The 25,463-nt window shown below is 43.5% G+C and overlaps 1 pseudogene; it reads right to left on the reverse strand.

Moving 5' to 3' along the window:
* Nucleotides 1–15,826: 15,826 nt before the first annotated feature.
* On the reverse strand, nt 15,827–18,187 carry LOC130554820 (uncharacterized; annotated as a pseudogene).
* Between the last annotated feature and the right edge of the window lie 7,276 nt (nt 18,188–25,463).

A 25,463-nucleotide genomic window follows, 5' to 3' on the forward strand; every position in this document is an offset into this window, starting at 1 on the left:
AGACTGCGTATAGCGCTGCTCAAACGTGATATTTGACAGCCGGAAGAATCAACTGTTGTACACTCACGCGTGATTTCTTTCATTGTGCAAGGTGACATGCACCTTACGAAACATTGGTAAAAACATAATTCGGATGCATTTTCTAATACCACCGCTATATTTTCCTCTTTGGTTGAGCTGAGCTCCCGCGTCTCTCCCTGTACTGTAGCCTACCTGTCAGACACTCGTTCCCCACACTTTTGAGAACGGATCCGGTCCTGGAGTTGCCAGGTATTCATCTGAGTATGAACACATATTAAGAATCTCATCAATTTACATTTATCCTTAGAATATAAATAAACATTTTGGCGGCCGCAGTACATTATGAAAGTAGCTCAAAAACCCGCAACCCGCGGCTTCATAATTTTTCCCGCAACTGCATTTTCAAAATAGCCCCATTGTGCGTGACCCTGGCAACACTGGCGCTAGAGCTTACAGCGAACCGGGTAGGGCCAATAGCCTCGGACCTCGAGCTCAGAGGCTGAAATCATGCCGCGTTACAATACAAAAAAACAAAGTTCCACCAGCCAGAGGGAGATGAATGACACCACACGCGTCTATTCACGACCCAGCAAGCAATGACCTGGCGGTCCACCGGAGGTTTTTGGGCAGTATAGATTCAGCGGCTTAACGCAGTCGGAGCACCGTCGGCACACTGTCGATAAGCCGATCAATGTAAAAATGCTGTCGGTCTCCCAACTTTTTTGGGTGGCACGCCACCAGCGGCTTGCCACCGCTGTGCCTCTGTTGGTACAGCAGTGGCTAAATGATAGTGTTCTTCTAACCCAGCTAACACAAGGCTGGCGGACCAGTGGCGGGCCACCAGTGGCAAAGTTCGCGGTCCACCGGCGGGAACCACCTGCGGGCCACTGGCTTTTTGCTCATCGTTTTTCCAGCGGTCCACCGGCGGCAGCCACCATATTTCCACTGGTGGTCCAGCTGCTAAGCCGCTGGTTTATCATTAAAGTTTGCTGGTGGCCCACGGTCGGTCCGCGGTTTATAATCGTTAAATCACGCTAACCAAAATGTCATTCAACACAAAAACCAATGTTCAATAACTGCAAATTTAATATTTTAGCAGATTAAATACACAAATGCATTACATTTATCAGACCAACACACAAATACAGTATTTGTACCCATATGGAAGTTATCCATGTTTTTTTTACAGCATTTGCAGTAAGACCATACAAAATCCACTACAATGATTGATTGTTGTAGCAAAACCACAATAACTATGACATTACTACAACATATAGAAAACCTATACAGACTTTCACCATGGTTTCAAAAGCATCAGAACCATTTTTAAAACCTTGATTTGAAAAAAGAAAAAAATATGATTACATGGTTGCAGTGTTACCATAGTAAAACCCAGGATTGTAACAATACAAAGTGGTTTGACAATCAGCACACTTACACTTTCATAAGCAGTGTAATCAGGCAGTGATACAATATTTGGCAGGTTTTTTCAAATCACAAGCTCTGGACTATTGGTAGTATCCAGGATATCAGATTCCGTTAAAGGAGCCAGAGCTTTTTCACATTTTGTTAAGCATTCCCATAACACATCTTGTAACCTTGTTCTTCATAAATGAAATAGTAAAAAGTGAACATGATCATATTTTGCTTAAAATAATATTATGAACAGCAGCAGTGCTAACCTTTCTCCTTTTGCTTTCCTGTTTCAATCTGTCAGGGTTTACACTTTAAGATTACGGCAGCTCCAGATTGGACACAGCATCACTTGTGAAGACTTCAGATGATGCCAACACTCACAAAGACTTCAGATGATGGCAACTATAGATGGACATACAAAACTGCCAAATATGTAGGAGCTGATAGCCTCGTGGGCAGTGCTCCGACACATGGCGTGGTTGTGCTCTGGGCGACACGAGTTGAAAGTGTAAGTTTGCTGATTTTCAAACCACTTTGTATTGTTACAATAATGGCCATATATGTAAATGGACAATGTTTACCCTTATTTTTTTAGTTACATACTGAGATATTCCCATTTACTTGTCCACAAAAAAATTGCTGGATATGGGTTGAAAATCTGCAAACTTAACCTATAATAATATTGCCTGTTTAACTGAACATTACTTTAAACACATGACTTATATTGTCTTAGAGCTGTTGTGATATGAACATCACTTTGTTGTTTCTCAGTGAGTCACAGCCATCTCTGGCTGATTAAAGGATATATTTTTTGATTGTAACATTGAAACATGCATTTTTAAGGTGCTTTGAAATGATATGCATTGTTAAGCTCTACAGTCCTGCTCACCATTATTGGCACCCTTGGTAAATATGAGCAAAGAAGGCTGTAAAAATAAATCTACATTGTTTATCCTTTTGATCTTTTATTTAAAAAATCTACAATATTCCAACATTTCATTAAAGTAAAACAATTTGAAGTAGGGGGAATATCACATTGAGAAATTTTCTTTTTTCTCTAATACACCCTGGCCACAATTATTGGTACCCCTAGAAAGTCTTATGAGTAAAATACCTCCCAAGTATATTCCCATTGATACTTACATTTTCTTAGCACACCAAGGTGACTAGAAACATGACGTCCAGTTATGACTTCTTGTTGCACAGGAGAATAAATATTAGTAACACAAAGCCCAAACCCCCTTAATCATTTATCACAATGGTTAAAACCAAAGAATATAGTTCTGATGTGCAATATAGTTCTGTTGAGTTACACAAAATACAAAATGGCTTTAAGGAAATAGTTAAAACAATAAACAATGTTATTTCCAACATCAGGGCAATGATCAAGAAATTTTAATAGACTGAAGATGTTGAAAATCAGCTTGAAACAGGATGTGTGTCTATATTGTCTCAATGCAGAACTAGGAGAAGAATTTGAGTGGCCAAAGACTCTTCAAAGAGCACAGATGGAAAATTGCAGTAATCAGATGAATTTTGGGGTCAGAAAGCATTTAATAAAAACAAAGGAAAACTGCACCTCCATCACCACAAGTTGTTTGGGACACTGTTCAAGAAACAAATCTTGTGCTCTTATGCAAAAATAAACTGCACCATATTAATCTGCCATACTGGAATTCAACCAGGACTGGGGTCTATAGCCATATGGAATGAAAAAGAGGTTTTTTGGCAACAATAACACAAGATAGGTTTGGTGCACACAGGGATAAAATAATTCCCCATGTCCACAGTTAAATATGTCACCAGATCTTCATTGTTGTGAACATATTTTTATACCAGAGGTTCTGGACATTTTGTTCAGATACATGTCATCATGTTTTATATCAAATACCAACAAGTAAAAAAATCAAAACCTGACTTGCTCGGCTAGAAATATTATAATGGGTCGTGGTAAAAAAAGCAAAAAAGCAAAAAGCAAAAAAATCTGCTAATGGGGTAAGAAAAATAATCTTGAATTAAGGTTTACCTTTTTTCTTAGTCACTCAATTCAAGATTATTTTTCTTACCCCATTGGCAGATTTTCTTGCTTGTTTTAAGCACAAATTCACTGAAATTTCATATTTTTTGACTACAAACCAGACTTATTTTCTCAGGTCAGTTTGCTCATCAAGAAAATGCTTCTTGATTCAAGAATGTTTAGACATTTTTACTGGAAAACAAGAACAAAAGACTAAGTAAGAAAGTCATTTTTTGCAGTGCAACATTACTCAGCAGCAGCTCTCATACTTTGGCCATATCATTCAATTCAATTCAATTCAATTTTATTTATATAGCGCTTTTCACAATGTGCATTGTTCCAAAGCAGCTTTACAGGAGCAAATAAGAAAAACACAGAAAGGTAAAACACAGCACAGTGCATGGTGTTTATAGACCAAGCAAGATCATTATAATAAATAATATCTAATAAATAAATGAATAAATAAATAAATAAATGCAGTCTCCCGGTGAGCAAGCCAACACTGCACTGCTCTGCTGTGGCGAGGAACCCAAACTCCAATGCTGAATAATGGAGAAAAAAACCTCGGGAGAAACCAGGCTCAGCCGGGAGGGCCAGATCTCCTCTGACGTGTCATGGCTGCACTCAGTGACCCCGACCAAAGCCACCGAGCAACGTCCACGAAGAACAGGGAGAGCCCACGAGCCGCGACCCAGGAAGCCCCACCCGCCGAAACCGTGCAGGTCCAACCCGGTCTCATTCCGCGATCAACAACAGACAACAGAGGAACAACCAGGGAAAAGTAGTAATGGCATAATTAACTTTATTCCTCTGTTGTCCGACATCGACCACAAAACAAGACCAACCAGACCAGACCCACACAGTCCCAACAAATGAAACGCCCCGAACCACAACCAACAAGCCCCCCCACTCCCCACAACACCCACCCAGCTACCTCCAATCAAAGTCACCGAGTGCAGCCATAACTTCAAACTGCTGTCGTGTGATGTAAGTTTAGCATTAAATACCAAGTATCATGCAAGTTAATTCCTTGGAAACATAATGCTGTGCATAGTCGGAACGAAACAAGAAGAAGCTGAGGGCGACAAAGAACACGTTGGCTGGGTGCAGTAAAGGCGGATACAAATATGATGAGAAAACTGAAAGAGGCAGTCAAAGATTGCAAAGTTTGGAGCAGTGCCGTTGCTAGGCCCTTTTAAGGGGAGCTAAAGCCGCCTAAAGTTCTAGCTTAGCCCCCCTAAAATATTGTGAGTAATAATGTAATCTGTACAAGAATTCGAGATCGCTTTATAGTTCCCTTTAAAACTCTTATTATGAAAACGGCGTTAGGCTGCGTTATTTAGCGCATTCTTCAGTTCACAGCAGCACATTGGAGTGAACGTCATAAGCAGATTAACGTTACAAGGTGTGTGTGTGTAACAGATGTGTTATCAATTTATTAATTTCACACAAAAGTATTGTGGCAATTCTTTTCATATTGATTTCTGTTATTTGAGCTGTTTTCTATGCTTATATGTACACTTTTTAGTGTTTGTTGTAATTGTTAAATATGGTATGTGTCCCCTTTAAGAATTAAGTTCCGGTTGCTTTTTTTCAGTTCGCGGTAAGCGAAGCTGAGGAAAGGTCAATGGCGAAACTGTGAAGAAAAGCCACAGATTGACTTTCTTTTTCATTAATTTTCCTTTTTATTAATTCAGAATAAAAAGTGATCTGAGGAATCTCTGTTGTCCGGTCTCCTTAAATCATCAACACAACGCAGAGCGAAGGTACAGACCGGTCACAATGGTGCCGTGACTTTTATCTGATTCTAGTCATCGTGGATCTTCTTTGACCAACGCCAGCTTGGTCACCGGGTTTTCTGCTTTCTGGAGCGTCCAAATTCTGTTTGTACCTGTGCCGAAAAAAAAAAGAGGTTGGACATTAGACTGCATATTATTCAGAAAAAAAAGTTGAAAATTCATATTATCAGAAAAGAGAACAAAAGTTTGTAATTTTGATACCTTTTTTGTTTGATTATTTGATTGTGTATTATTTTTAGCTGTATGCACATGAACAGTTTTTTTCTGTGGTCATCTGTTCTAATTTACTTTTGTGATTTGTAATATTCAAGATGTCACAAAATAGAGGGAAGACAAGTGTAATACAATTCAAAGGGAAGGAAGGAGGCGGGAACCGGCGAACATTAAACAAACTTTTAATCAAATAAACAAACAATAACACGGAAATAAAAGGCCACAAGAACATAAATACAAACTTAACACATGTCCGGGCCCGGTCCTCTCTCGTCGTACACTCCTGTCGCTTGTCCCTTTATGCTTCCGATCTCCTCCGTGAGAGATGTGAGACCGGTGTAACGCACAGCCAGAGGTGGAAAGAGTACTGGAAATTTGTACTTAAGTACAAGTACTGTTACATTGCTGAAATTGTACTCAATTACAAGTAAAAGTACTGGTGTTAAAAAAGTAATTGAGTAAAAGTAAAAATTACTCCTCTCAAAAACTACTCAGAGTACTAGTTACTCGTTACTTTTTAGTCTGGGTTATTTAATGAATTAAGAATAATTATTAATAATCAAATTTGGAGATTTATATAGAAAATAGCTACTTATAACAAAACACATCTTTACCTTACTGATAAAGCATATAACTGGATACAACCCAGACAAAATAACCATTCAATGTGTTTTTCTGTCTGTGTGTCTGTCTGTCTATTATGAGCTCAGTTTTCCAGGTAAAACCATTTATGCAAGGCCGTAGCTACATGGTGGCCACGGGTGGCCACAGCTACCCCTGAATGATGGATGGCCACCTATCTGGCCACCTCTGTTGTGCGAAGCAGTTTTAAGATGTGTGTCGGAGTTTAAGATGCGGATACGGAGTGCTGCTCAGATCATTTAGCGTATGCACTGAAAGTAACATTACTCTCGCGTTAATATGATGTCATACGCTGACGCACTGACGCAAACAGTCTGAGCGCTATAGCTGAACAGCTGCTAACCGCTTCGTGACAGTGTACTGTCTGTGTCAGTAGCGTAGCCACGAGGGGCCGTACATGTACACGATTTACATGTACGGCCCCCTCAGATCTTTGATTTCTTAAAATAAAAAATAAGGAATTGTTGATTTGTTACTCTGGTTGATCGACCAATCAGTGCTCTTCGCTGTTTTCAAAGTTATTGGTTTAATTATGTCACGTGTTGTGCGTAGCATCTTTTGCGCCAAGAGTTTAATTTATATGCTGCGATGGCGGGTGCACACTAGTAAGTTTTGTCCCTGTGTGAAGACGCTGCAGGCAATCGTGTAGCGCAAATTCGTGTTCTGAACTGAAGTTAACTTCAGAAGTAACTTCAGCTGATTTCCTGTGTGCAGGGAGTAGAGAGCAGTGAACACTGTGTAGGGACCATGTCAATAGGAACACAGTTTATTCATGGAGCGCTCTTCTAACGAGCTGGTGATTTAAGTCAGCGTAAACCAAGATTAAGAACCGCTTGGCTATGTTTAAGTTAGCTAAAATGGTGAAATGTGCTGTATAATATAGGTGTGTCAGTTTAGTAATAGAAAAATATAAATGGCTATATACATATACAAAATGGCCCCCTCATTTACAGACAGGCCCCCTCAAAATCAAAATTCTGGCTACGCCACTGGTCTGTGTACCATGGAAGTTCATCGCGAGCAGAAGGATCAGGTCAGTAAAATCAGTCTTGTTCAACTGGATTTCATTCATTAATTACATTTTCGCGAAAGTTTAATTTGGGGTACTGCAATGTTTATTTTCTATAAAAAATGCTAACTTACTGCAAATGATAGCTAGCAAATTATTTTTAAATAATGTTAGCACATGAAAGCATTGCTTTACGTTATTTGTGTATGTTTTTGACCAGCAAACTATGCGTAATGAAGAATTGGTGTAAATTACACTAGAAGTTAAAGAATTTCTGTCTGTAAGGATTTTTTGGTCACCCTAATAAAAAAAGTTCACCCTCTAAAAAAAAGTTCTGGCTACACCCCTGCATTTATGCACTTCCAACACTGTTCAATCATGTGTACTAGGCCCCACAATGCAGAAATTAATAAATAAGCCACAAATACTGCATGCAAAAAATGCTAAACATTTGTAACCTAAATTGCATTGGGTTAGCATTAACAGTCATATCTGTAGAGGAGCTGGCTGATCAATTACTCAAGCTCAAGCCATCCAAAATGTATGTTACATTATTTCTTTGGTAGAACAATAAAGATTTTTACCTGGAGTTGTGGTCCATGGTTTTTCATGGTTCATGTCTTTAAAAGTTCAATCCCTGCGGCTTCTTTCGATGTAATGACGTCTCATTTAAGCGAGTCGATCGAACTGTGCAAGAAACTGAACGTTATTTACAACATTATAACGGGTAATGCACAGTTTGCGAAACTACTTTGCATGCATTCCAATCGCATATGTTCCCTACTCACTTATAAGGGCAGAGCACTTAGTGTAGAGACTTTGGAGAGAGATGGACAATTTTATCTCATGATATAGCCGTTTGGATGAAACTTGGCGAACGGAGTGATACAGGAACTCAATATTTCTACATATCTCGGACGAGCCTTCGTATTGTGTCCCTTTCCCGCAGTGACTTTCAAGTGCGCAAAACCGCCTTTAGATACGCGCCCAGCCTGCCGCACACGTTCGTCCTCCTCCATGATTAAACTAAATTGGCGGCAGATGTCTTGAAATCTGTGTGACGCAAGTTTTCCATGCGCGATTTGAGTGGACGGGGTCACGTGACGGGACTGATTATTCTCCTTAGCCAATCACATGAAGATTAAACATATAAAGTAGTGACGACAATGTGAGGAAAAATAGCGCAGTAAAAGTACAGATACAGCACTAAAAATGTACTCAAGTAAAAGTACACTGTTTTTAAACTACTTATAAAGTACAATTCCTGAAAAAAACTACTCAATTACAGTAATTTGAGTATTTGTAATTCGTTACTTTCCACCACTGCGCACAGCTGACATTCATTATCACTCGCGCCACCGGCCCCGCGTTGTTCGCCCACGGCTCTCGTCCCGCCTCCCTCGTCACATACCCCCATCACCCCTCACAGGCTGGGGGGTACCCATGAGACCGTGCTCTACTCCCCCCCCCGAGGGCCAGTCTCGGCGGTCCCAGCGCCTGTGGGTATTGACAGGTGAGATGAGAGGAAAAGAGACGGAAGCACAAGGAGCGACAGGGACGAGAGAGGGGAGAGAGGAAAAAGAAAAAAAATCTGGACCGGTTCCCCGACACACTGTCGCTCGTTCCTCAGCCAGCCGAGAGGCTCTTCCTCATGGTGCCATGCGGTGGTACTGGACGCTCGACGGCTTGATCCTCCTCTGCCCCCTGGCGGCCTGCGATGGCTCCTCTGGCTGAGGGCAGCCGGCAGCGAGTCCCCCGTTTCCTGCTCCTACCCTTCAAGGCGGACGGCAGCAGGCTCTGGCCCATGGCCAACAGCGATGACTCGTCCGCTCCCTCCAGGACGGCAACCACCCCACTTCATTCCCCCGCGACTACCCTCGTCACCGCTGCCCGAACTCCTCAGCACCGCGATCCCCCTCAGTGGCGAGGGCTCTCCGACAGCATGTCTCTCCTTCCTTGAACCCTAAAACAAACCCAAGGATTGTCACAGACATACTCAAACAGCACTTCAGTGAATTGACATATTCATCTATGCCCCTTGCTGACTTCTATGGCACTTTACCTGTAGAAGGAGAGAATGCAATGGAATATTGGATTCGGCTTAATAAAGCTGTTGATGTTGCTGACGAGTGTTTGAGAAGACAGGGCAGAAGTATTGAAGATCCTACCCATGAAGTGACTCAAATGTTTGTTAAACATTGCCCTGACCAATCTCTTTCTACTATTTTGAAGTTCAAATCTGCTGATAGGTGGACGGCGGCTGAAATACAAGAACGTCTTGACGAATATCAAGCTGAGAAAAGAGCACAAATGAAGGCACAGTCCAACCGTCCTGCCTTTGCAAAAACTGTAGCTGCCAATGCCCAAGTGTCCAATTTAGAGAATGGGACATCTGTGAATGAGCCGAAAGTGTCAGGAGGTTAAGGTGGGTTACCAGTTACACCATCAGTTCAAACAAATGACAGCTGCACTCAGTCTCTTATCAGTTTGCTCGATCGTGTGCTGAAACAAAACATGCAAAGCCCTTCTGCACCCGTAAATTCATTCAGACATGGGACTGTGAGTAGGAAGTTTTGCAAGGTTTGTAGAGGCATGGACCATTCTACTGTTGCACATTGTAGAAGAGACGGTTTATGTTTGTTTTGTTTTGAACATGGACACAGAAAAAGAGAGTGCCGAAAGTGGAGTAGTCATTACAGTCTGGAGGTAAACTACTCACCACAAGGAGCTGGTCCTTTAAACCATTAGACCCACATTTGGAGTGATCTGGAACAACAGTATGAGAATGCATGCCATACAGCACCCGACAGTACTTGCGTGATATACGCACAAAACATACAGAAAATAAAGGCTTTTGATGATCTTTTCTATACTTCTGTAATTGTAAATGACCAGTTCCATATGAAAGGAATGCTTGACACTGGCTCCATGTCTTGTACCCTAAGTGAGACAGCTGAACAAAAGTTGTTGGCTGAAAATGTCATCCTGGACAAAAAATCATTACCTGAGAATATCATTCTTGTCGGTGTTGGGGGTAGGACCACACAGCCAAAATGTTTGTACAAATTACCATGAAAGTGTATAGCAACAGCTGTCGAGTTCCAGTTCTTGTTGTTCCAGGACAACATGATGATTTAATTCTTGGCACCAACTTGATCAAGCACATTGTGAATCAAATGAAGAGCACGGATGAGTATTGGGACTTCATATCGCAAAATGCTACACAGTTCCCTTTCTGTCGGTTGTGTCGAACCGACAGATGGGGTTCGTCTTGAGAACCTATCAACTTCTGACTAGTTTAGAAAAGGCCAATGAAATTGGCGAATGAAATTTGCATGCCGGACTCCGCCCCCAGATATCCGGGTATAAAAGAGAGACGGCGTGCTGCATTCATTCACCATTTGTTCTTCGGAGCCTTCACACATGATCGACTTCGAGACTTCAAACTCTATGCTGAATTACTGCTGGAATCTTATGACGTGGTGCAGCAGACTGTCCCTTCCTGCAGCTTCCCCTGGGCTTCTCGGCAGATCCAGAAGTGTTCAAGTTTTTTCTCTGAAAGAGCAAATTTCTCCAGCGTGGCATGTCTCGCTGTTCTCGTGGGTGCAACACACTCATCGAGGAGGGGGACTGACATGATGTCTGCCTCAAGTGTTGGGTTTCCAGCACGCTGGGGCAGCCTTTGTGGATACGTCCTGCCCGCACTGCGGGCGGATGACAATTCATACGTTGCATTCACGGGTGGCTGTGTTCCCTCAGGACTCAGCCACCACCTCGTCAGCTTCCCGTTCCGTGACAGCAGTGGCTACGGCCCTGCCGTCCGCTACGGCAAGCAGCGAGGGTGATATGAGGATTACTGTGAGCGTTAATCCATCAGCCACTGGCTCGCGGACCGTTCGCACCTTGTCTCGCTCGTCTGACGATTCCCCAAGAGACGGTCCCACCGTCTTGTTCCTCAACTATGTATTCGGAAATGGTGCGTGATGCTGATGATGAGATGTCCCTTGCAGCATTGGAGGGTGACTTACTGGCATCTGACTCCGACGATTCCTCGGAGCTCCCTTCCTCAGGGTGTCGAGCCCAGTAAGAAGCGGACGTCGAAATGTCAGCCATGCTTTCCCAGGCCGCCGTGGGCATTGGGTTGCAGTGCACCGCACTGCCTCTCCCAACGCTCGTGGCTGGATACATGGTACCTCGGGTTTGAGTGCCCCCAGTGCCGTGTTTCCCGGAAGTGCATGAGTATGGAGTTTAAATGGACCCAAAACTCACGCGCATGGAATCGGCAAACGCGCATAATGATAACCACGCGCGGAAAGCTGCTCCGCGAGGGCGCATTTAAACTCCGCGAGTGAGCAGAACAGTATCCGCAAGTGGAAAAGAATCCTCGCGCGGGCGCATTTCTGCTCCGCGAGCAAAAACTCAGTCCGCGAGCAGAGGCTTTGACGAGCGCGCGCGCGATTCTCTCTATGCTCTCGCAATTGCTCAACACTTGCTCGCTCATTGAGTTGACTTCTGAGACTTTGGAGGCGGGACAATGCATGTTAAAAGTTACCAATCAAATGAGCGGAGACATCTGCATGTCTCTGCTCATTTGATTGGTAACTTTTAACAAGCACTCACCTACATGCAGTCGCCTACAGATTACATGTCTTACTACCGAATGATTAGTGTATTACCTTGCCTTAGCTATGTGTTAGTGTTTTAACAAGTGACATTTTGATTTCTTACATCTGTCAACAAAAATTATGCTATATAATATAGCAGTTAAACTTACATGTCATGTGTGACCTATTTAAAACATACTATAATAATATAATTAAATGTCTCCTGTAGTCATTAAATTTGAGTTATCTAATATCTGTTTACTGGCATAGCCCGTTTTAATATTTTCAAAACAAATAAAGCAAAACAAATAAATTATTTAAATTAAATTTTAGAGAGTACATCATATTGTAATTTATAATAACTTGTGCTTTGAGTTATACTGTTGTAGCCATTTATTAATTCTCATTTTATAACAATTTCATGAAAATTATTAACAATACAAAAGCAATTATGAATACACATACTCAACTCAACTCAACTCAACTTTATTTATATAGCGCTTTTACAATTTTCATTGTTACAAAGCAGCTGTACATGAGACACATTGACTACAAGCAAAACAATCAAAGTTGTACCTGCAAAATCAAGAAAAGGTTGAAAACACAGAAGACAGACACACCCACACACAAAACACTCCACACACACAACACGCACACGCACCAACACACACAGACACAGAGACACACACACACACGGATGCGCACGCACACACACACACACACAACACACACACACACGTACGTACACAGACAAGTACGCACACACACACACGCTCAGTGAGAGCACACATTTAGGATAAAGGAGAGAGAAGCACAGGTCAAATATAACAGACTATAAATTCCTATATGCAATATTAATTAAGTAAAACTTTAAGATTCTAAAGCAGCCCCCCCGGTCAGGCAGATAGTGCAAAAACAGTATGCAAACGGTGGCGAGGAACCCAAAACTCTAATCGAGAAAAAAAACCTCAGGAGAACCCAGGCCCAACCAGGGGATTCCAGTTCCCCTCTGGCAAAAGCTGCTGCCTCTGCACAAGCTCCAGAGAACTTGCACAACAAGGCTAAATAAAATAAATAAACTTAATAATAAAATAAATTATAGTTTAAGATTATCATTAATAATCTAATAGCATTTGAAGTTTTGTGGTGAAGACATGTCAAGAGACCGCGTCCTTCTTTATCCAGCTCTATCATCTCAGCTCTTGTCAGGTCCCCACTTCCCATTCTCCGCTCTACCATCAGGTCAGGCCATGAACTGCATCCTGCTCGCTGTGGTAACCTTGGAACAATGAGACAAGACTGGCTGAGAGTAGAGTACTGTTCTGTACTCTTTGATGCAACAAGTACATCAGTTGTGTTTTTGGTTCCGGTTGATCTAACTAATGCAGCCTAAACCCTCTAAGATTTATATTATGGAAGAGTAGTGTATGCAAGATTAAAAAGATGCGTCTTTAGTCTAGATTTAAACTGACAGAGTGTGTCTGCCTCCCGGACAGTGCAGGGAAGACTATTCCAAAGTTTAGGCGCTAGATAGGAAAAGGATCTACCACCTGCACTTGATTTTGAAATTCTAGGTATTACCAACTGACAGGACGCCTGAGAGCGTAATGCACGTGAAGGACTGTAATACAAAAGGAGTTCATTCAAGTACTGAGGAGCTAAACCATGTAAGGCTTTATAGGTAATAAGCAAGATTTTAAAGTTAACGCGATGCTTTATAGGTAACCAGTGCAAGGTTGACAGAACCGGGCTAATATGTTCATACTTTTTTGTACGTGTAAGAACTCGAGCTGCCGCGTTTTGGACCAATTGGAGTTTTTGTAATAAGCCTGCAGGGCAACCACCTAACAGTGCATTACAGTAATCTAGTCTTGATGTCATGAATGCATGAATTAACTTCTCTGCATCTGAGATTGACAGCATATGACGTAGTTTAGATATATTCTTAAGATGGAAAAACGCAATTTTACAGGTGTTGGCGACGTGGCTCTCAAATGACAGATTACTATCGAATAGAACGCCAAGATTCTTTGCTGACGACGAGGGTTTTATGGAACATCCGTCAATAGTTAAACAGTATTCTTGGTTGTTACTTATAGCAGTTTTCGGTCCAATAAGTAACACTTCCGTTTTGTCCGAGTTCAGTAATAAAAAGTTGTTACTCATCCAGTTTTTTATATCGACTATGCATTCCATTATTCGATGGAACTGCTGTGTTTCATGAGGCTTCGAGGAAATATAAAGTTGAGTATCATCAGCATAACAGTGAAAGCTAACTCCGTGTCGCTTTATTATATCTCCTAGAGGTAGCATGTATAATGCGAAGAGCAGAGGCCCTAAGACTGAGCCCTGTGGTACACCGTACTGGACTTGCGATTTGCGTGACACCTCATTGTTTATTGCTACAAATTGAAAACGGTCGGATAAATAAGATTTAAACCATTTCAAAGCTATTCCCTTAATGCCGACATAATTTTCGAGTCTATGTAGGAGTGTGCTGTGGTCAATGGTATCGAATGCAGCACTAAGGTCTAGCAGCACCAATAACGAGATACAACCTCGGTCAGACGCCAATAGCAGATCATTTGTAACTCTGATCAAAGCAGTCTCTGTACTGTGACATGCTCTAAATCCAGACTGGAATTCTTCATTGATGTCATTCCTTTGGAGGAAGGAGCATAATTAGTTGAAACTACTTTTTCCAGAATTTAGATATGAAAGGTAGATTCGATATAGGCCTGTAGTTCCTTAGTTCTCTAGGGTCGAGTTGGGGTTTTTTGACAAGGGGCCTTATAACAGCCACCTTATATGCTTTAGGCACATGTCCTAATGTCAGAGATGAGTTAATAATACCAAGAAGAGGATCTATAATTTCTGGGAGCATCTCTTTCAGTAGATTTGTAGGTATAGGGTCTAGTATGCATGTTGTTGATTTAGATGATCTAATAATTTTAGACAGCTCATCTTGATCTACGGTATAAAATAATTGCATTTTCTCCTTAAGGGCGCTGTAGTTAGTTTGTTCAGCGGGTTTCACTTCTGATTGCATTGTTATAATTTTTTCTCTAATATCTTGGATTTTATATGTGAAGTAGTTCATAAATTCATCACTGCTATGCTGATATACAGGATCAGAAGTCACTGACGATTTATTTTTTGTTAATTTAGCCACCGTGTTAAATAAAAACCTAGGGTTGTGCTGGTTTTCTTCTATTAGTGATGAAAAGTAGGCGGATCTAGAAGTTTTTAGGGCTTTCCTGTATTTTCGAATACTATCCTTCCATGCTGTACGAAATACCTCTAATTTAGTTTTCTTAAAGTTGCGCTCCATTTTTCGGGCCGCTTTCTTTAGAGCCTGAGTGTGTTCATTATACCACGGTGTGGGGCTGCCATTTTTAATCTTCTTTAAACGTAGTGGAGCAACTTTGTCTAGCGTTACCGAGAAGGTGGAATTAAAATTTTCAGTGGTAATGTCAAGATCTTCAACGTTATTTCTCATGATTTGAGACAATTCGGGCAGATTATCGAGAAACGCATCTTTGGTAGTTGAAGTTATTGTTCTACCATATTTGTAACAATGAGTTTTATTTGCAGCCGTAGGCCAGTGAAGCAAACATAATACCAGATAATGATCCGAAATGTCTTCACTCTGCTGAAGGATTTTAACGTCGTCCACATTTATACCGTAAGACAGTATTAAATCTAAAGTATGATTACGAAGGTGAGTGGGTCCTGACACATGTTGACTAATGCCCATGGAGTTAAGAGTGTCTTTGAAAGCCATTCCTAAGGCATCTGTAACGTTATCTACGTGGATGTTAAAGTCACCAACGACAAGGAGTCTATCTGCGGCCAGTACTAGTTCTGATAAGAACCCACCAAATTCTTTAATAAAATCTGTGTGGTGCCCTGGAGGCCTATATACAATAGCTAGAATCAATTTAAAAAGAGTTTTATCTTTAGTATTAGGTGTTGAAACATGAAGAACCATGACTTCAAAAGAATTATATTTAGAGTTCGACTTCTGAAATGCTAAGAGAGTTATTGTAAAGTGCTGCGACACCTCCCCCTCTGCCTTTTAGACGAGGCTCGTGTTTATAATAATAATCTTGGGGGACAGATTCATTTAAAGCAATATAATCATCTGGTTTTAGCCATGTTTCTGTCAAACAGAGCATGTCTATTTTATGATCTGTTATCATATCGTTAACAAAAAGTGCTTTATTAGAGAGAGATCTAATATTTAGCAATCCGAGTCGTAACAGTTGATTATCTGTATTTTGTTCATGTTTAGTTTGTTTAACGTTTATTAAATTACTTTCAAGAGGTTTACGCATTATTTTATGTTTGCTAATCCGGAGGACAGACACAGTCTCTATTTTGTGATGTTTGGGAGAACGGATTACTACATGTTGTACATTTTGTGTATTCTGCGACGTGAGACGGCAAGCAGACAGTTGGTTAAGCCATTCTGTCTGCTCCCTGACCTGGGCCCCAGCGAGTCAAGTTTTAGCATTAGCATTAAGACTTTTTGCCATATTTCTAGACAGGATGGAAGCCCCAGCCCAGGAGGGATGGAGACCATCTCGTTTCAACAGGTCAGGTCTGCCCTCAAAACTCTTCCAGTTATTTATAAAAACTATATCATTCTGCAGGCACCACTCAGACAACCAGCCATTTAGTGATGATAATCTGCTATAAATCTCATCACCACGATAAGCAGTGAGGGGGCCAGAGAATATTACAGTGTCTGACATCGTGCTTGCGAGCTCACACACCTCTTTAATGTTATCTTTTGTGATCTCCGATTGACGGAGTCGAACATCATTTGTGCCGACGTGAATAACAATCTTACTGAATTTACGATTAGCCTTAGCCAGCACATTTAAATTTGACTTGATGTCAGGCGCTCTGGCTCCCGGTAAACATTGGAATATGGTGGCTGGCGCCTCTATGTTAACGTTCCGAACAATAGAATCACCGATAACTAGGGCACTTTCAGCAGGCTTCTCAGTCGGTGCGTCACTGATCGGGCAAACCTGTTCGAGACTGTAATCGGAACGGTCGAGTGATGTTTTGTCCTGCGACTACGCCGTCTCACAGTCACGAAGTTTCCCAGCTGCGGAGGATTTTCAACCGGAACCGAGCTGTGTGCGCTAATGTTGCTCGCATCCAAAGTGTTTTCTATCGTCGTTAAACTCTTACTATCCTCAGATAAAGATTGGATGCGAGACTCTAATTCTAAGATCTTCTCTGTCAGCCTAACTATTTCCCTGCATTTATCGCATATAAAGCCCTCGCAGCTGACAGAGAAGGCTAAGCTAAACATATGACATGAGGTGCAAGTAACAATAATAGGAATAGAAGCCATAACTCACCGGATTTGAAGTGCAATTCCAACTTACCAAGGTTGCTCGATGGATCGTAGTATACTCGCTTAAAAAGAGAAACAGTTAGCACACAAGACAAACCAGAGGCAAGATGATATTCCACAGTGTGAACAGAAAGCAAGCTAACACGCTATTGCTATGCTAACGGCATTAAGTTAACTATCACTTTTGGTTTAGAATCTTCAAGTAGATAACAAGAACAGGGTTATTGAGATATCAGGATAAGTTAGCAACGACAATAAAATACACTAATATTAGAGCGAAGTTGTAAGAGCACTGATACAACACAGCCCCCACGAGGCAGAAACAGAAAAAACTATTTATTTCTAACTTCCTGTCAAGATGCCAAATATGTAAATCCAAAGGCAAGGGCATACATAACACTGTAACCCAAGTTTAAAAACGGAAAAAAGTATCGTGTTATGCCAAATTAAGACGTCTGTACAACGGGTAAGATACATGTCGGAGACTGTAGGTGAGTGCATGTTAAAAGTGACCAATCAAAGGATCGGAGAAGTCTGCCATTGTCCCGCCTCCAAAGTCTCAGAAGTCAACTCAACGAGCGAGCAAGTGTTGAGCAGTTGCGAGAGCATATAGAGAATCGCGCGCGCGCTCGTCAAAGCCTCTGCTCGCGGACTGAGTTTTTGCTCGCGGAGCAGAAATGCGCCCGCGCGAGGATTCTTTTCCGCTTACGGATACTATTCTGCTCGCTCGCGGTTATCATTATGCGCGTTTGCGTGCGGATTCCATGCGCGTGAGTTTTGGGTCTATATAAACTCCATACCTGATGAGAAAACTTCATAAGAGACCTAAGCCCCCTTCGCACGTGCACGTCAAACTATTCCATCGCCACTTTCTTCCCTCAATGGGGCACTAAGAGTACGTCAATTTCGCCGCCAGGCCGGAAGTGTGCCGTACTTGCACTTTGCCCGCAACTCGCCCACCTGGGACGTCGACTTTAGCACCTCCACATCCAAAAGCATGGTAAAAGATTTTCTCCCATCTCTGAAGGTGTACGAGACTACAAAATCTTCTCCGCAAAATGCCTCCTCTAGCATCCGAACGATGAAAGCCATCCTGGCGAACTCAATGATGATGGGAGTCCCACGTGGAAAGAGCAGTAAAACCAACCCACAACATTAGCAAACTCCACCGCCAATCCTCGCTCAACGGGTGACGCGCAACATCCCTGGGGAGGGCGTGAAAGTTTGCGAAAGTGAGTTCCCACATCTTGAATGCCAGGAGTATGCACCTCTGGGAGAGAGAAGAGCTTAACTCACATAAGATGACACCGAGAAAGTCCGCTTTCTACGAGCGCACCCCATTCGCTCACAAGGGGTTTTCAGTATAACGTCAGAACGCGCTCGACATATTCACTGAACAAACCCCCCCCCCCCCTTGCCGATGGGTGCGCAGAAACAACTGCATTGAACTCGAATGTCACTCATCTGTGCATATCAAAGACAGATTCTCCGCTGAAACTCTCGCAAGCTACAGGAACATGGATGACGACAAAAGTCCGCATCCACCAACCCCACCTCGCGAGAAAGGGGATGCTTCAGTGAGTGAGATACTTCACATCATTGCTGCAAGACCCGAGTAAAGAAAGCAGACAGATCTATCAATGCAATCCCCAGACGCCCCATACCCCCCCCGCTCCCCCGCTGCTTCCCAGCAGCCCTGGTCCTCTTCGATGCCCTCTGGTGCCCCCCACTCAGGCGGCCCCCCGGAAGAAGACCGCGCCAGCAGCCGCGGCAGAAGCGGTCCTCGTGGGAAGACCCCAGGGAGATCAAGAATACCATCGGGCCCGACCCCAGCCATTCCATCACTGGTCTGTCGATCCTGGACGGTTCCTGCCCCGTCCCAACAGCTCACTTCTTACAAAAAGAGTTTCCACTCACTCTGGGTATTTATCACAGCTGCTCTCACCATCTACACGACGGTGTTCGGCAACTCGGCGTTGCGTCACGGCGAGACCCAATGTCGAGGATAATCAGCAGCCCTCAGCACTCTCAGTCCACGGTGCATTGTGCTACATCATCGCCAGGCAGGTAAGCCAGCAGAGCCGATCTCCTCCCCGGGGGCTTCCCCACGGTGAGGGATCCGCACTGCCAGCCATCGAACCACCCCCGGGGAGGTCGATGAAGCAGATCGTTTCGAGATGCGTCGTGGTGACGACAGATGCCTCCCTGCAGGGTTGATGTCATGAATGCATGAATTAACTTAACGGGCCCCCGCCTGCGCTGGCATATCAACAACTTGAGTTGTTGGCTGTGCTACTTGCACTGAAGAGGCTACAACCTCTCGTGCAGGACAAGCACGTGCTGATTCGTTCGGCCAGCACAACTGCCATAGCGTATATCAACCACCAAGGTGGCATTCGCTCACAGCAGTTAGCACGACTTACCCAACGCCTCCTCCTGTGGAGTCAGCAGGTGATCCGCTCCGTGCGAGCCACACATATCCCAGGCGACCTGAACCAGACAGCCGAGCGCTCTCTCGTCAGTTCTCGTCCTGGTGCTCTTCTCGAAGAGAAGACCTGCGGAGTTGCTCGATCGGGAACGTGCTGTCCTTCCAGAGACTCGAGAGCAATCTCTCCCCTTCCACACTGAAAGTGTATATAGCCGCCATTGCCACTCATCACGACCCAGTTGCTGGTAAGTTTCTAGGACAGCACAACCTGATCATTAGGTTCCTAAGAAGCGCGAGAAGGCTACCACCTTGTCCGCGCTCCGTACCCTCTTGCGACCTTGATGTGGTCCTGGCGGACCTCAAGAGGCCCCCCTTCGAGCTGCAGCGGGCGGCACGCGTTGTGGCATGAAGGACACAACGTCTCGTTCCCTCCATCAGGGAACTGAGGTTACATCCGTAACCAAGACGTTATCACCGGACAGTGAACACTTTTTGGATGTGATGTCAAATCTCACGCGCTGGCGACATGATGAGATCCCTAGCAAAATCGGAACAGTAAAGCTCCAACATGCTGTCACTCTTGCTGCTAGACAAGAATATTTAGTGTGGGGAAGACTGCCTAGCAACACTCCATTGTCCCTTGGAAGCACCATTCTTGTTGAACCAACTTCCTCCAAGACTATGCCAAGAAACATTATGGTAGCCCGTGTGATAACATCTATGTGGGGTGATAGGTGGATACCTATGAAAATAACTAATTTGTCAGACCAACCTGTCACGCTAAGAAAGAATCAGAAATTTGCAGATGTTTCACCTTGTCTGGCTGCAGAAGACTTCCCAGTCTTGCAGGGTACTGGAAAGATAAAGGAGGTTAGTTCAGAGAGGCAAGCTACTTCAAATAATGCTTTAAATTCGATACTGCAGGATGCTGGGTTGAGTGAAATTGACTTTGATCTCTGCAAATTCACTGATGCATCCAAAGAGAAACTCATACAGTTACTTGTAAATTACAATGATGTGTTTTCCAAGCACCCCTTAGACTGTGGAGAGGCTATGGAGTTTGAACACCGTATCCGATTTACAGATGAGAGGCCTTTCCGGTTACCATATCGCAGGATCCCTCCTGCTCATTACCAGAAGTTGCGTCAGCTGTTAACCGAAATGGAGGAGCAAGGGATAATTAGAAAATCGGTAAGCGAATATGCATCGCCTTTGGTGCTTGTGTGGAAAAAAGATGGAAACCTCCGCATCTGTACAGACTTCAGGTGGCTTAATGCGAGAACACTCAAAGATGCTCACGCTCTCCCTCATCAGTCCGACTGCCTTGCTGCTTTAGGAGGTAACAATTACTTCAGCACCCTTGACTTAACCTCTGGATTCTACAATCTACCTATGCATGAACAAGACAAAAAATACATAGCTTTCATTACTCCCATGGGACTACATGAGTATAATCGCATGCTGCAAGGGCTGTGCAACAGTCCAGCTTCGTTCATGCAGATGATGCTTAGCATTTTGGGGGATATGAACTTCGCTATTTAGACGATTTGCTTGTGTTCGCGCCCACTGAGCAAGAGGCTTTGAGCAGGCTTGAAATGTTTTTTCAATGGCTCTGGTTACATCACCTCAAACTGAGTCCCAAAAAGTGTAATTTCTTGCGTGATTCAGTGAAATTCTTGGGTCATATTATTTCTGGCCATGGCGTCTCTGTGGACTTTATGAGGTAGATGTTATATGCAAAATGCACAAATTTCAACTTATGGAGGATGATGGTTGCACTCCATCAGCTCGAAAGATCAAGTCGTTTTTAGGAATAATTTTCTACTATCAACACTTTATTCTGAATTGTTCTTCGATTGCCAAGCCTCTCTTTGCTCTAACTGCAGGTCAGAAGAGAAGAGGTAAAGAGAAAGTTAGGAGGCCTGTTGGCACATTCAGAAAGCTGAATCCAAATGATTGGATGGAAGAATGCAATATTATATCCTCAAGGAGAAGTTGTTGAACTGTGCTGTGCTTGCACATCCTGATTTATCTAAGCCTTTGATCCTTTCAATTGATGCATCTCTGGGTGGGTTAGGTGCTGTACTATCCCAAGTTCCAGCTGGGGAAGAAACAGCTCAGCCAATCGCCTTCACCAGCAAAACCCTGACCACATCACAGAAAAAGTACGCTGCCCACAGGCTCGAGTTTTTGGCCTTGAAGTGGAGTGTGTGTGAAAAGTTTAGCCATTGGCTCAATGGGCACAGCTTCACAGTTTGGACTGACACCTTAAGCAGAGATCCGTTTGCAAGGTCAATTAGTCATAGGCTCATAAATGAGAGTTACAACCACTTATTTACTGAAGTTGATGCTGTAGAAGTAGAAGGAATACAGGATGTGTTTCGTCTGAAGGTTGAGTGCCACAAGATAAGTAATCAGATTGGACGTCAATCAAGCTGTCATGTGCAGTCATGTGATCCAGCAGCCATCAAGACACTTTGCCAAGTGTCAGTTCAGTTGGTGCAGTTAGTTCAGCAGGTTGCAGCCTCTAGCCAAAGCGAACAACCTCTGCTTATGTTCTCTCATGATGAGTTGGAGAGACGTCAAGAGCTCGACCTTACTATTTCCAAGGTTCTCCCTTTCGTACTTCGTAAGAGACGCCCTTCCAGACGAGAGAGAGAAAAGCTTGACTACAGAGCATTGGCCCTTGTCAAGCAATGGGATCACCTAAAAATGTGCAATGGGATTCTGTACAGGGTAACTAAGGACCCAATAAGCAGACAGAGAAGACATCAGTATGTTCTGCCTCAGAGCATGGTAGAAAAGGCCCTATATGGTCTTCACGATCTTGCCGGTCACCAAGGACAGGATAGAACAGTTCACTTGGTGCTTCTTCTGGCCCAAGATGGAGTGTGAGATCAGAGAATATGTGAAGTGTTGCAAGAGGTGTATTCTGGCAAAAACACCTGAGCCAGCTGCTCGAGCTCCACTGGAAAGCATCCAAACTTCTGCACCTATGGAGTTGGTTTGTCTTGACTTTTGGAGTGCAGAAGATAACAAACAGCGTTCAGTGGATGTGTTGGTCCTGACGGACCATTTCACTAAACTTGCACATGCCTTTCCTTGCATCAACCAGACTGCTAAGCAAGTTGCTCGGAAGTTATGGGACCATGTGTTCTGCGTGTATGGCTGAATTACTAACACTTTCCGGGGTCTCTAAATCTTGCACGACTTCCTATCATCCTATGAGAAATGGCATCACGGATCGGTTCAACCGAACATTAGGAAATATGCTTCGCGCCTTGCCTTTGAGATCTAAGGATAAGTGGCCACAACAGATTCAGACTCTGACCTTCGCTTACAACTCAACAGTACATGAGACAACGGGTTACGCACATTTCCAACTGATGTTTGGACTTGTCCCACGATTACCTGTGGATGTAATGTATCGAAGTATCGAAGAACCCAGTGATTGTTGATTACAGCAGCTATGTTGTAACTTTAATGTCTCATCTTCACGAAGCAGCTGAAATTGCTCAAAAACAGGCTGTACAAGAACAGAGGAAACAAACAAAGATTTATAACCACAAGATCAAGGGAGTACATTTGAACAATGGAGATAGAGTGCTTATTGCCAATAAAGGAGAAAGATGGAAAAGGAAGTTGGCAGATAGATTGAAATCTACTGTGTACACCATTGTGGATAATGACCCTCAGACACACATATACAGTGAAAGATGACAAAGGACATACTAAAGTGGTACATTGGAATATGCTCTTAGACATCAGTTTCTTACCAGTGACATGTCCTGAGGATGAAACATGTGGATCTACAGTTGCCGATTGCTCAAACAATTCTGACTGTGAGAGCCGATCAACAAATACCACTGAATATCATCCAAGATGGCGCCTCAGATGGCTGCCTCGGTGTGGAGCTCTCCAGTTGTTTTAGTGTTTTTGTTAGTTTGTCCTGTTTTATGTTTTTCCCATACAATCAGTTTCACAAGAGATGAACTGCTGAATATTCGGCAGTGCACACCATCTGATCTTTTACCGGTTTTTGATTATTCGGACGTTTTACTTAACATCATAGTCGGAGGCGCAGCGGCGCTAACAAAGCGCTCCAGGACGCGCAAGCGTGGGAAGCGAGCCGGCGCGCTAATCAGGCTCAGAAAGCGCGGCTTTAAAACTGCGCTGCCTAGCATAGATCTGGCGAATCTGCGCTCTCTGCCAAACAAAACAGACGAACTTCTACTCTACCGGACAAATAAGGATTTTTCAAACTCTGCTGTTTTGTGTTTCGTGGAAACATGGCTAAATGACTTCATCCCGGACAGCGCGCTACATCTGCCCGGCTACCAGCTGTTCAGAGCGGACCGCGAAATCGCGTGGTGGTGGGGTATGTTTCTACATCAATGAAAAGGGGTGTACAGATACAACAGTGATGAAGAAGATGTGCTGTCTCGACCTAGAAGCACTCTTCATTAACTGTAAGCCCTTTTACTCGCCGCGAGAGTTTTCCTCGTTCATTCTCGTGTGTGTTTACATTCCACCGCAAGCGCACGTGAGCGTGGTGTTACAACAGCTCGCCGATCACATCACGGACACTGAGCAACAACATCCGGACTCTGTCATTATTATTCTTGGCGACTTTAATCAGGCAAAACTTACACTCGAGCTGCCAAAATACAGACAACAAATCACATGCCCTACCAGAGACAAAAATATTTTGGACCATTGCTACACCACAATAAAGAATGCATATCGCTCTGTCCCTAGAGCAGCTTAGATCAGTCCCTGATCACTGCCTGGTTCACCTTATCCCAGCCTACAGGCAGAAACTAAAAGCTGCCAAACCTATGGTAAGGACTGTTAAAAGATGGACCAACGAAACAGAGCGGGCCTTACAAGCCTGTTTCGAGTGCACCGATTGGAGTGTTTTTGAAGCTGCTACCAGCGATCTGGACGAGCTCACAGAGACTGTAACATCATACATCAGTTTCTGTGAGGATTTGTGCATTCCTACCAGGACTTCCTTAAAATACAACAATGGTAAACCATGGTTCTCAGCAAAACTCAGACAGATTCGCCAAGCCAAGGAGGATGCCTACAGAAAAGGGGACAAAGTCTTGTACAAGCAGGCTAGGAACACATTGACAAAGGAGATCAGAGTGGCTAAGAGAAACTACTCTAAAAAGTTGGAAAACCGGTTTTCAGCCAACGACCCTGCATCTGTGTGGAAAGGCCTTAAAGACATCACCAACTACAAGCCACCATCCCCCAATTTTGCAGGCAATCAACACCTGATCAATGATCTGAATGACTTTTACTGCAGATTTGAAAATGCTAACTTTACACCTCACTCCAACTCTGACATTCTCTCTACACAACACCTATCACCTTCAGTCACCCCACCTCCTGCACTTCAGATCAGTGAAGAGGATGTGTGCCGAGTCTTTAGGAAACAAAAGACAAGAAAAGCACCAGGCCCAGATGGTATCTCCCCAGCCTGTCTTAAAAGCTGTGCTATTCAACTGGCCTTCATCTTCTCTCAGATCTTCAACAGATCACTGGAGCTGTGCACAGTTCCTTCCTGTTTCAAGCTCTCCACCATAATCCCCATCCCAAAGAAACCCAAAATCACAGGACTGAATGACTACAGACCCGTCGCTCTCACATCTGTGGTCATGAAGTCATTCGAGAGACTGGTACTGGCTTATCTGAAGGACATCACAGAACCCTTACTGGACCCCCTGCAGTTTGCCTACAGAGCAAACAGGTCTGTTGAGGATGCAGTTAACATGGGGCTGCATTTTGTCCTGAAACATCTGGATAGACCTATGTGAAGATCCTGTTTGTGGACTTCAGCTCTGCTTTCAACACCATCATCCCATCACTGCTCCAGACAAAGTTAACCCAGCTATCTGTTCCGGGCTCTATCTGTCAGTGGATCACCAGCTT

This window comes from Triplophysa rosa, linkage group LG5 (genome assembly GCF_024868665.1).
Source record: "Triplophysa rosa linkage group LG5, Trosa_1v2, whole genome shotgun sequence".
In the NCBI taxonomy this organism is placed as follows: Eukaryota; Metazoa; Chordata; class Actinopteri; order Cypriniformes; family Nemacheilidae; genus Triplophysa; species Triplophysa rosa.